This window comes from Crotalus tigris, unplaced genomic scaffold (assembly GCF_016545835.1).
Source record: "Crotalus tigris isolate CLP2741 ecotype Arizona unplaced genomic scaffold, ASM1654583v1 scf7180000018420.1175843, whole genome shotgun sequence".
Lineage (NCBI taxonomy): Eukaryota > Metazoa > Chordata > Lepidosauria > Squamata > Viperidae > Crotalus > Crotalus tigris.
In genome coordinates, this window is record NW_024096994.1 from 468,104 (window position 1) to 481,721 (window position 13,618).

Genomic DNA, 13,618 nt, shown 5'->3' on the forward strand with positions numbered 1-13,618 from the left:
GACCGGCTGTACTCAGCATGTGATCCTCAATGGAACTGCATCTACATGGAGGGAAGTGTGGAGTGGGGTGCCCCAGAGTTCTGTTCTGGGCCCAGTACTCTTCAACAACTTAATCAACGATCTGGACGAGAGGATAGATGGGGAACTCATCAAATTTGCAGACGACACCAAGCAGGCAGGAATAGCCAACACTCCAGAATACAGGAGGATCTGGACAGACTTGAACACTGGGCGCTATCTAACAAAATGAAATTCAATGGTGAAAAAAGTAAGGTTCTACATTTAGGCAAGAAAAACCAAACGTACAGGTAGTATAGGTGGTACCTTGCTCAATAGTAGTATCTCTGAGAGGGATCTTGGAGTCCTAGTGAACAATCATTTAAATATGAGCCAGCAGTGTGCTGCAGCTGCCAAAAAAGCCAACACAGTGCTAGGCTGCATTAACAGAGGGATAGAATCAAGATCACGTGAGGTATTAATACCACTTTACAATGCCTTGGTAAGGCCACCCTTGGAATACTGCATCCAGTTTTGGTCACCACGATGTAAAAAAGATGTTGAGACTCTAGAAAGAGTACAGAGAAGAGCAACAAAGATGATTAGGGGACTGGAGGCTAAAACATATAAGGAACGGTTGCTGGAATTGGGTATGTCTAGTTTAATGAAGAGAAGAACGAGGGGGGACATGATAGCTGTGTTCCAATATCTCAGGGGCTGCCAGAAAGAAGAGGGAGTCAAGCTATTCTTCAAGGCGCCTGAAGGCAGGACAAGAAGCAACGGGTGGAAACTAACCAAAGAGAGAAGCAACCTGGAACTAAGGAGAAACTTCCTGACAGGAAGTCAGAACAATTAACCAGTGGAACAACCTGCCTCCAGAAGCGGTGAATGCTCCAACACTGGAAGTTTTTAAGAAGAAACTGGACAGCCATTTGTCCAAAATGGTATAGGGTTTCCTGCCTGAGCAGGGGGTTGGACTAGATGATCTCCAAGGTCCCTTCCAACTTTATTATTATTATTATTATTATTATTATTATTATTATTATTATTATTATTATTATTATTATTATTATTATTTACAGAAACATAGATCGATTTATTTTCATAGTCTTAAAATTCAGACTTGGACACAGCAACTTTTTTGAAGAAACTGTGAAGACAGCATAATTTACAAACACTTCACCCCAGTTTTGTGCCCTGAAGCAAAAGCTACTTAATATATTTTTTTAGAACTGAATCCATACATTTTAGCATAAGATTAGTGATATGCCTAAGGTTGTATATCCCTATATACTGACATTTACTGTAAATAAGCAACTTTCAACCAAAAACAAATAAAAAGCAACAGCCATTTTTTAGTCCAGGGTGGGAAATGATGGTCCTTTTATGATTTGTGGATTTCAACTCTCAGAATTCTTGAGCCAGCCTTGCTCTATTTTCTGTTTCAGCTTTATTTTGCATCTGGAAGGCTATAGCACTTAAGCCAAGAATTTCCTCACTGTCTTTTTGTAAGGCTTTGTAGAACTTTTTTAAGTTGCAGAGAGGGCAATAAAATTTCCCAGTGGAGATGGAGCAATCAGAAAAATGGAAAAATAAATAGGACTGAGAATAAATATTCCAACTTGACAGCTCTTTTCTTGATAAATATCCATTACATGTTTTACATGAATATATTAATTCTATCTTGCTCACCAAATAGCAAGAAACTGCTAGCCAACGTGATAGTGTTCTTGTTATTGGATATGGCATTGGATCATATTTTCTTTCTTAGCTTTCTAAACTGTCAATACAGTTTCTATTCTCATCTTGGAAATTGGTCTGACAACTTGTGGGTGAGAAATAGAAGTCAGTAAAACCCTTTTGCTGGGACTTTGAAGTGTCTGGGAATGTTCCTCCTCATTTCAGTAGCTGATGAAACCGATCTTTTAGAAGTTAAAAAAAATCATCTCCATTTTCTGAGCTTAGAATGGATTCCATAGTTATTTGTTTTATGCTTCCTTTCATTCTAGTTCCACCTCAGATCCAAAATATGTCTGAAATGTAGGAACTCTGATAATAGAAGAGGCTCTTCTTATTCCAGGCTCTATTTCCTTCTGAGAAAGAATGGATGATCATAAAGGCTTCTCTGTTTATGTGCTACCGGGAATTACAGAAAAACAGTCTCTTAACTCTTGTATGGACTGGACAAGTCGCTGTGGAAAAGAAGAAGTTTGTTGGGGAATCAGTAGAAAATCAGAATGCCCAATATAATGGATCTGGTGGGAAAATATTTGGAATTCTGTACCTCCAATGTATTTCAGAGCTAGAACTTAAACTTACACAGTCAGAACGGAATAGCTCTCCAAGAGGAAAGGTTGCAATACTACAAATTTCTTTTTTTAATCTTAAGGGGGAAAAGTCAAATTGAGATGTGACCGAACTACATAAAGTTATGTCTGGAACAGAGAAAGTTAATATGATTAGTAGACTTGTAAGATACCTAAAATAATTTGAGTAAGCAGTTGGACATAATGCGATAAATAAAAGTAGGAAAAAACATTCTCCAACTTTCATGATGCTAAAACCTAGGGACATAGGCCTTCATAGCAAACCACAATGATCTCAAGATACTGACACATATATTATGATGTAGCATGAGTGATGACATTATGTTCTTCTGTCATGACATCTGATGCAATTACATAAGTGTCGTTATTTGCAAGATGATGTCCTGACACTTGTATGATCTTTTTCTTTCTTTCTTCCACCTCTGAAAGCATGTGCCCTGGATCATTCAGTAAAGTTAAATTAGAGGAGGGTTGTCAGCACTTCAAAATAGATTAGACAAAGAAACTAATGCCATTCTTTAATGCCAGAATCTTGCAAATCTGAATGTGCTTCCTTCTCCTGCCCTTTATCTTTGTGTGAACTAGGAAAAGGCTTCTCTGAGATGCTTACTCACATTACAATCTTGGGCTGGACTCAGGCCCCCTTTTAGCTGATCATTGCTTCATAGCAGCTCTTCCTCCTACCTATACCAATGATGGCGAACCTTTTAGAGACCAAGTGCCCAAACTGCAACCCAAAACCCACTTATGCATCGTTGGGTGCCGGGTGGATGTGGTCCATTGGCTGGGTGTGGCCCATTGGCTGAGCATGGCCCATTGGCTAAGTGTGGCTGCAGTGGTAATGGCAGACTGGGTGGGACTAAAAAGTTCAATCAATCAATTCCAACTTTGCAAAATCTTTTTTTTTCCTGCGAGAAGCTGAAATTGACTGATTGATTGAACCTTTTTTTTTTTTGCACATGGCAGCAGAGGCCTAAAGCGAAAAGGTTTTATAAAACTCAGCTGAAGGCCTAGGACTGGGGCAACGGCGCACGTGCCCAGAGAGAGGGCTCTGAGTGCCACCTCTGGCACCCGTGCCATAGGTTCGCCACCACTGTCCTATACCTTATTGCCTTCCCTCTGCCATGTAATGTAGATTCGAGACAGGTGATGAGATGCTTTGCACTCTGTAGAGTGCAATAAACAATGGCATTTGCTATCACAAGAGCAAATCGTGTTTGTCAACTTGAAAATTTGCCAAAGAAGATGAGTTAAAATCAAAGCCGATAGGCCAGAAATGAATATTATGACAGTACATTTCCTATAGTATTGAAGGACTGTAAAGCTAACAATGAATATTATGACCTCTGAGTTCCCTGCCAATCCCAGCTGCTAGAGAACATGAGGGAAAGTTGTTCTTATCATCTGTCGTGCCTGTTGGCTACTCATAGCGATCAAGATAACTTAGGTGAGAAGAAATTATTTGGCCATAGAAGTCTTTAGTCCAATGTCTTTTCAACCATTAATTTAGTATTTAATAAAATGCTATACAATTGAGATGTGTCCCCAGGTTTACCTGAACCTCCTACAGTCCTGAGTGTACTGTACAAAGTCATTTTTAATATTATAAAGAAAGTGTAATTTGTAGTATGGCTGAAGAGAAACAAATGGATATATAGTCAGTAATTACATTCATTATATTTAATTAAATGTAATGAAATGAAATCAAATTTAGTTTTCGTTTGGGGCTCCGCCTACTTTTAGAGCATAGCTAGTCAAAGACTAAATAAGTTTTTGACTTATAAGCTTATAAACCATCTAAACATGCTGCAGACACATACTCTGCATTATATCCTGGATTTCTTTATAAGAACCCTTACATCCAGGATATTAAAATTCTCCCTGTAGAAAGTGAACTGTGGATTAGAGAAAAGGTGATTGTAACACAGCCATGGGTGGAAGTTCATTTATGGACATCAACATAGGCATTTTATTTCACACCTGTTTACAAAAATAATTGCTCTGCTTGTATATAATCAGCTAGAAGTGAAATTAATTTAGCAGTTAAGATATTCATTCTCCAGCAGCATAGTTCCCTATGACTGAAATTTCTTCTGGATTATTATTCAGTAATAAACCCAATTCAGCAGACTCTGTGCAACTTTAATTAGAACTGTCCTCATTGCATTCCTGTCTTTAATTGCTTTCTCTTCAGTGCAGTAACAGCATAATGAGGTGGTGCCTCTTGAATATTCAGTTCCTGTTCTCTGTGGGTTTCGACACAGATATCAGAGTTATATTGCATTGTTATTAGACATGAGAAATGCTACATTCAGCATTCAAAAATGGGTAAGTGGCTTCCCAGCATCCTGTTTCTGCTTTATTTTTAATCTCCTTGACATTATGGAAATAATAGAGCCTGAAATTCTGGTTTTTGAAGAGAACATAACTTTTTACAGATGCTAAACTATGCCAGTCTTACTCTCGAAGATGTCAACAGTGGCATAAACAATCTGCTCAATTCACTACCAGAAATGTCAGGAAGGAGAACTGCTTGGATATAGATGCCATTTATTCCCATTTATCTGTAGCTCTTTGTGCCCTCCTTCCCTTCCTCTGTTACTTTCCCATGCCACAATATATACATCTTTGTAACCGAAAGAAGAACAAATAAATTATGCAAAATATAATATGTCTGGGCACCAGGCTTTAAAATGATTGTTGTTCTTTTTTAATTAAAGAGCAGTGAGCACAAGGCAGAAATTAAACAATGAAAAATCATGTGTTGTTTGAATGCCGAAACATAAAGCAACATTCCAATTTTACACAACTAGAGGAACCCTATGCTTCTCACCACTGCTATTCTGAAAGAGGCAATTCAGAAAGAAAAAGAAAAGACCATTCTTACAATAACTTTGTAAAATTCCTGGACTAGCGGACAACATAAAATATACAAGGTTCTCCTGGGACAAAGGTGCAAGACCTGAACTCAGAAATAAATACTGCTGTCAACTCTACAATGAACCTGGCTGCAGCCATTTTCTTCGTTCTAAGTTGCCACAGGATTGGGAGGGGGATGGAAAATTTCTACTAGTCTAAACATTTTACTGTCCTGTGGGAACCAAGGTAATTTCTGTCAGTTAGCTAGGGGCTGGAGCATTTAGCTGGAAAGCCTGCCAAACTTTTTCATTGGGGAACATAGCACTGGGGGTGGGAAGTTCAACTTTGTAATATTATTGCTTTCTGAAGGGAACTTCAGACTTGGTTTCACTTTTGACTGTGCCGATACTATGTAACCAATAAACATGTTCTTTGAGGACATCTCAAGCCTCGGAGTTCTGATTTATTTGGTCTTGTCTATTGGAACCTTGACATCTACATTTACTAAAGACCAAGTCTGGACATTCCACTCCACTGCTATACATCAGAGTTCCATAACCTTTCCGGCCTTGTGGACTGGCAGGTGAGGGGAAGAGGGGATGGTTCCATGTGAGCGGCTGGCAAGTACACGCACGCAGCTCTATTTTCAGGAGCAGCATGTATTTGTGCCCAAAGCTCACACAAATGGAGCACATGTGCATGCGCTCACCTGCTGCTCAAGCAACTGGGGATGCCCGTGCGCATGCTCGCCTGGCATTTGCATGACCCAGTTGCAAACACCTTATGGCCCACTAGTGGGCCGTGGCCCAGAGGTTGGGGACCCCTGCTATACATCTTCACAGCATCTCCTTTGGCTCAAGTCTTACAGTGGGGGAGGAGGCAAGATTGCAAGGGTTGTTACTATATGCTCTTTCTCTTGGGAGCTGTAACAAGAATAAATCCTGAAATGAAAAATAATAGAAGAAACCCCATTGTGGCCATACAGATACAAAGCAGTAGATGCAAGAAATTGCAATAATGGAAGTTTCTATAGAAGTTTTATGTAACTATTTGAAGGAGGAAGAGGAAGAAAATTGAGAAGATTGATAAATTATAATCCCAGGTGTTTTTGTTGTTATTATTAGCAAATTCTTTCTAGGCATAATTTCAATTTGGCTGAACAGTTGTTGCTATCACAAGAAATCCTGAGTTTATTAAGAATTCTTCAAATGTTTTAAAACCAAGCGTTAATCTAACCATATCGAAAATGAGAAGTTTATTGCTTGAAATCTGACCAGGAATCCTGGTCAAGTGCCTCCAACTTTGTCAATGCTGCAGGACCTACCTATTTTATCCATGTCCACCTAATGTTCTTCAGAACACCTCCCTTATTGACAAAAATACTTGTAACTTGGAATCATAAAGTTGGATGGGGCCATTTAAACCATGTGGTCCATCACCATCCAAGACTCTGAGCAGGAATCCAAATCAAAACATCCCCACAGATGTCCAGGCAGTCCTTGAATATACCTAGTGAGGGGAGCCCAACATCTGTCGTAAATGGCACTACTGTTAAGAAAGTGATGGAGCAGTGGCTTCTCTGCTTATGATCTTTTTGTTTAATCTATTTTTGCACATCATGCCTTTCATACCTTAGTCACATTTTTTTATTTAAATAAAGAGCATAGGAAAATCAATACAATATACACAGAAATGAATGCATGCATATGCACATACATACATACATTTGTGTACACATACCCACAAACAGAAAATGCATATTCTGTATGTAATATATGAGCTTAGGAATTTCTTCCCAGTTCCAATATTGAAAAAAATAATTCCACAGTAAAATCTAGTCTTGGCTGATCCATATGACTGGCATAAAGTCACCCTTCCTGGCTTGGTGCCTAAAATGGGACTATAACTTACAGTGTCCCATTTCTGGCTTGGTAGCTTAAACCAAAATGACTTTCTCTGTTTCAGCAACATGGTATAGTATGGGTGGTACCTGGCTCAATAGTAGTAACTTCAAGAGGGATCTTGGAGTTGTAATGGACAATCACTTAAATATGAGCCAGCAAAGTGCTGCAGCTGCCAAAAAAAGCCAATACAGACCTAGACTGCATTAACAGAGGGACAGAATCAGGGTCACATCAAGTGGGAATACTGTGATATAAGACCACACTGCATCCAGATTATTATTGTTGTTGTTGTTGTTGTTATTATTATTATTATTATATAAAGTTCTAGTTTTTATTTACCTTGGTCATTGCAGTTTTTTCTTGAGGGACATACAAGGAACTCCACAATGGTGAGGAGCAGAGGTTGCAAGCCCCCAATTGAAGCAGTAGTAATATAGGACCAAGGGTAAATATGCTGGTTGCAGACATCTGGATGACCAGTAGATGGCATCATAGAGTAAGATGTCTCTGTATCTTGGTGCCCTCTTGACTTCACCCAGGTTGTCTATTTTCCCTCCCTTCATTCCTTCATAAGCAGGAAGAAGGACGAGAGTATGAAGAGAAAGAAAGCAGGCAGCAAAGATTGCTGGGGAAGTTGCCAGGGCTCTGAGGTCCTCATTTCTGGTGACTGCTACTGCAGCTGTTGTTACTGCTGAGCCAACAGCCATCTTGGGAACCACATGGTGGTCGTGGCAGGTCTCCTTCATTCGTTCCATCCTTTCTTTCCCTCTGTTTTTCCACTTTGACTTCTTCTGAGGTCCTCTGCTTCCGCTGCCATGTCTGGGCTGCAAAGTCTGGGTTTCCTTGGTGGTGATGAAGACCCAGGTTTAAGACTGAGAATTTGTACATTTTTTTCAAGCTAGCATTTGGTATCTGGTATAGAAGTGGCTCTCAAAATACATAATAAACTTTTTTGTGTGCAACAATTCAAAAACAAAAGATCCAAAGTTCTTCATAAACAGTTAAATTCCAAATTTATAGAATAGTTTAACAACAGATTAATATTTTAAATCTTCATCATATTAAAATTATTCAACTAGAGGGCATAACCAAAATCACATGTATTAGCACACCTTCAAACGTATTTCTTCTGCAAGATGCAGATGGCAAAAAAAAGAGACTAAATTCTTATAAAAGAGTTTTGAGGCATCCAATAATTCCCCAAATATCATTTTTATTAGTCTCATGTTTAGTTCAGAAGAAACTAATTAACATTTATTAAAATCTGAGGCCATTGACTTCATAAAATAGAATATTTCAATTCTCTATTCCAAATTTCTGACAAATTATTAATATTTGTTGTCAATTTTAACAGTTGACATATCTGAATTTTGGATTTAGTCACTATGAAAACTTTCTTATAAATTTAATATCATCAGAATTTCTGAGGTCACCAGTACTTCTATTTTTTTGTCAACCACCCAGAATCATTGTTAGTTGGGTAGTGTACAAATTGAATAAACAAATCAATAAAATTAGAACACAATACTGTACATTGCCATTCAGCAGTTTTAGACATGCTATACTATTTTTGCAACTTCTCAAAAATTTTAAAATCCATAGCACTTATTTACTGATCAGTAGTTGATCTAAGGTAACATTCCTATTTTGGCTGAAACTTTCCACAAAAAAATATATGGCGTTATAAAAATAGTCCAGAAAAATATGTGCAAAAATAAGAAATATACATTCACCAATTTTTAAATAAATACTATTTCAGAGAAGATAGGAATCAAATTTTAATTTTTTTTCCAAGAACACCAAAATCTGTGTAAGTGCCTTCACTGCTGGAAATACAATGCTTTAAAGGACTTCCCAGGATTTCAAAGTAGATGACAAATAATAAACAAGAACAAAGAGATGTAAAACAACAACAACTGTTTGCTTCTGTCTAGTGATTGTTTGAGTTTCTGCAACCCTACCTGATACAGTTGATTGTTCAGTCTATATCCAATACAATTGATTTTTTATTTTGGGGTGTTTTTTTTAAGGCTTGGGGGAATGAATGGGTAGCAAGGAACACCTTGCTGGGACCCTATGATTTCCGCAAGGCATTTGCTTCTTCTGTCTATTTAGATCACTGGTTCTCTTCACTATTTCAGGGGCCTTTTTCCATTTCTATCACTTTTTCAAGCTTGTGGGTGCGAAGGTTTCTAATAGTTTAGAAGTAGTTAATAGGCAATTTCCAAAGTGATTAGAAAGTGAGGTTTGCAAACTTAGTGTCATTTAAAAATCATGATCATGGTCATGAACAATATTTATTTATCTATGTATTTATTTTATTTCTAAAGCTGCTCATCTCAACAAGTAGCCAAGATAGCTAATACCATTATCCCCAGTGCTCAAACCTATGAAAACTGCTGTCCTGCATTTTCTCAAAAGAAGCAGCTGTTTGGAGCATATGTGGGTGATCTTCAATCGTCTCCTTATCCAGAGAGGTTTCGAAGTATGCTTTACTTACTAGATCCTTGGTCTTCGCTGCAGTTATCAGCTCTGTCTTTAGTTTGCCACACCTCCCCACAGAAGTCCCATATTCATACATTCCTTAACAATCTGCTAAAGAGTATGCACCTAGTCTGCACAGTCCCTGTCTAGCATCAAACCACACTGCATTTCCTACATTTTGCTTGTCTTATCTTGTCCCCTTTGATCAAAATTTGGCCAGACATACTTAACCAACCTCCCTATAATTTTTGCACTCATTCATATTGTATAAAAGAAGACATAACAGAATTTTTCCAACTGTTAGACATCGTCTTTGCACACTTGATAAATAAGTCTTGTAGTCACTTCATACAGAAATATTCATATTTTAAGATTCTCTACTTATTCTAACAGCAGCAGCAATATTACTATTTTTCATTATTCTTATACTATCTTTTCATCATTGTTTCCCTTGGAATTAACATTTATAGTATTTATTTTAACTTCATTTTTCAATTTATTACTATCGCTATTTTTTTCATGCAGATTTCTGAAATACTCCTTCCAGTATTCCCTCAATTCAGCTTCATCCTAAACCATTTCATTACACTTATTTTTTTTTAAATTCCACTTGCTCTATTAGAGACTCCTTATGTAGTTCTTTCCACCCATTTCCAAAACAGCTTTTTATTTCTATCCAATTGCTCTGCAATTTTTTTCCTCTTTTAATGTTAACCATTCACAGCACTCTTGAAATACCTGAATGCATGTCACACTGAAGGCCAAGACCTGTTCTGTATCATCTCAGAAGAGAGGAAATAGAATGAAAGGTGCATATCACAGAAAAGCAAATCCCACACTAACGTTAGGAAAAGCTTTCTAATGCAAGAGCAGTTATCAGTGTAAACAACGGTCTTAAAAAGATGGACTCCCTTTCATTGGATGTCTTTAAGTAGAGGCTAGACATTCATCTGTCTGTTTTGCTGGATTTTTGCCTGAATGGGGGTGGTAAAGTTAGATTCTGCTGTGATTCTGTAAAACAGAATGGCAAGCCAATGAATGCTAAAATACCCAGATAACAAACACAAAGGGAGGAACCAGCTCTTGTTTCCAGTAAAATATATGTAAATATTTTGACAGAATGTCCATAAAAAAATCATTAATTCATGCATGCAATTTATATTGATAGAACCCTTTGTCATATTCTTGTAATTTAAGTTGTAACTGTTTCTCTCTTAGGGAGAATCAGGATACTGGTCAAGTTCTACATACATATGGCCAAGAACAAAGTGTGCAGATTCACCTGCCACTTTGCCATACTCAGATGTGGCTTTGGCTAATATGTTGTGGTTGGTTCACTTATGATGGTGGAATTGTGTGTATAAACCAGCCATTTAGCTTCCTCAAAAAGTGATAAATGAACAAAGAATAAAAGAATACTACATGTTTATTGCCTGACAAATACATCTCTCAACCATATCACAGTATACCTACTTCTATATGTGGAATATTCCCCATTAACTCCCAAGATAATTTACATTTCACCTGTAAAACAAATTTTGTGACTATCACCTAACTAGGAGAGACGATAGTAAAAAATTAATGGGCCCTTTCTTCCTGCTGCAACTCATGATAGTTTCTAAGGTATTTCAGTTTCTCTAGTCTGTTGGAGTCTGGAGCATGTCTTTGACAAGAAAATTATTTAGAAACTCATCCAAATGGAACTCATGGAATTTCCTGTTACTTTTATGAGTTTTCTCATCTTGGGCATAAAAATATTGTATTTTAAGGTAAAATGGCTTTGGTCTTCATAAGGGCTTCAAGGCAGTGGTGGGATTCAAATATGTAAACAACCAGTTCTCTATGTGGATGCTGCTTCTGGAAGTCCGTTCTGGGCCTGGGCAACAAAAAATTAACTACCAGTTCTGCCGAAGTGATGCGAACCGGCTGAATCCCACCACTGCTTCAAGGTAAATGAGAACTTTCTTCCCATTCCACCATCAGAAAAATAAAATAAAATAAAACAAGCAATGAATAAGTTGAAATGGAAAGGAGGAAGTGACTAATGTTTTGTGGGTGTTTTGTTTTAGAATTTGACTCAGTAGTTCACTCATCTGATACTAATAACAGATTTCAAAGGGCAAACAAATTGAAGTTGAATTTAGACCAACAGAGGTGTTCCTAGTCAGCCAAAAGACTAATAAGAAAATTTATCTGCCTTGTCTGGAATTACTCTCCTGCCCAAAAAGTAGGTAAGTAGGTAATATCCTGAACTTGGATATCACATTTTTGCAGTGGCCAGGTGTCTATTTTTGGAGGCATGAAGCAATGTCTAAATCAATGTTTCTCAACTTTGACAACTTTAAGATATGTGAACAACAACTCCCAGAATTCTCTAGCCATCCTTCACATCTAAGAGTACAAGTCCATTTATCTTAAAATTGTCAAGGTTGAGAGACACTGGTCAGAATTATACTATATAACTAATCTGCTTTAATCCATACCTATGATGATGTTTTTCAAAATAACTTCAACTGGTTCAAAACAGGGTGGTAAGGCTATTGACCAAGACCATGTATAGGAATCATGTGAACCTTTTATCATAGGTCCTGTACTAGGTCATACGCTGGCAGAATTCAAAATAGAGGTTGCGGCCTTGAAATCCTATTAAACTGAGATCCCTTGAAATAACACATTTTTGTTATAGAAATCTACAAAGGGGATGCGGTGTTTTAATGATGCTGGAACCATTGGCCAGAAATGGTCTGCATTCCGGCAGTTTGAGCCCGGCTCCACGAGACAAGGTGAACTCTTGCTGGCTGCTCCCTGGCTCCTGCCTACCCGGCAGTTCGAAAACATACAATATTGCAAGTAAATGGGTACCACTTTGGTGGAGAAAACCTAACTGCATTTGTGTATGCAGACAGTGGAAGCTCATGCCGGACCTGGCCGGATGTGAGGCAAAGCAACATGAGGTAGGCAAAGTGAAACTGGCAGAGAAGTCTGGAAGTGCCAGTAACCCGAGCACTGCTAGTTAGCTGGTGTAATCTAGTTCAGTGGTTTTTAACCTGGGCGATATCGCCCCCCAGGAGGCGATTTCATTTTTCAGGGGGGCGATGGAATGAAAAGGGGCAACACAGGGGTGAAGGAACTAAAAGGGGGCGATATGGGGGTGATGGAGCGAGAAATTTTGGGGACATTTTTGAGGCTGCCCCTGCAGCTCCGAGCCTCCTCTGCCATTTGGAGAGAGAGATAGAGACACAGAGAGGCACTTGTGCTTCTCTCTCTCTCCCTCCCTCCCTCCCTCCCTCCCCCCTCTCTCTTTCTCTCTTTCTCTCTCTCTCTCTCTCTCGGATTTGCCCCCTTGCAGGGCTCCTGATTGGCCCTGCGCCCAGGTGCCCCACCTCCTGGGAGAAGCGCAGCCAGGAAATCCATTTCCCTGGCTGGCCCCGTCCCAGGTGCCCGTGGCCGGGGAACTGCGCAGGGGAGCCCCAGGAGCAGCCCGCCAAAGCCTCAGCTGAGCGGGCCAGCCCTCACATCCACAAAATTATTAGCTTTATTCTGGGGGAGAGAAATGAAAGTTTATATAAATTCATTTCACATTTTAAGAGGTCTGCAGTATTGCAAAGTTTAAGAGCCACTGGCGACTAAATCAATTAAAGTTATGAGCAGTTTATCAGTGGGCATTCCATTTTAATCTGTTGGGCTAAGAAAATTGAAACTCTTGTTCTTAGTGCTGCTTTGCTTCTGTGTTCTGTTGTTCAAAGAGGGTTGGCTCTGGACCTCCCTTTTTGGGGGGGACATGGGGACATTTCTGGAATTTGAAGATGCTCTCACAATACAGCAGCTGGAAAGGGGTTTGTCTTTACAAAACAGCGGTATGGAGGGGAAAACCATCTTGAACTGTGAGATGGGTAGCTAATAAATTTAATCAAAAATAAATATAGTTTTTAGAACTATAGGTTACTCAGTGTCACTTGGCTGAGATGGGCAGCTACAGAAATTGATTGATTGAATAAATGAATTAATGAACTTGTTGCACAGATTTATCAAAATGTTGCCTCTGTT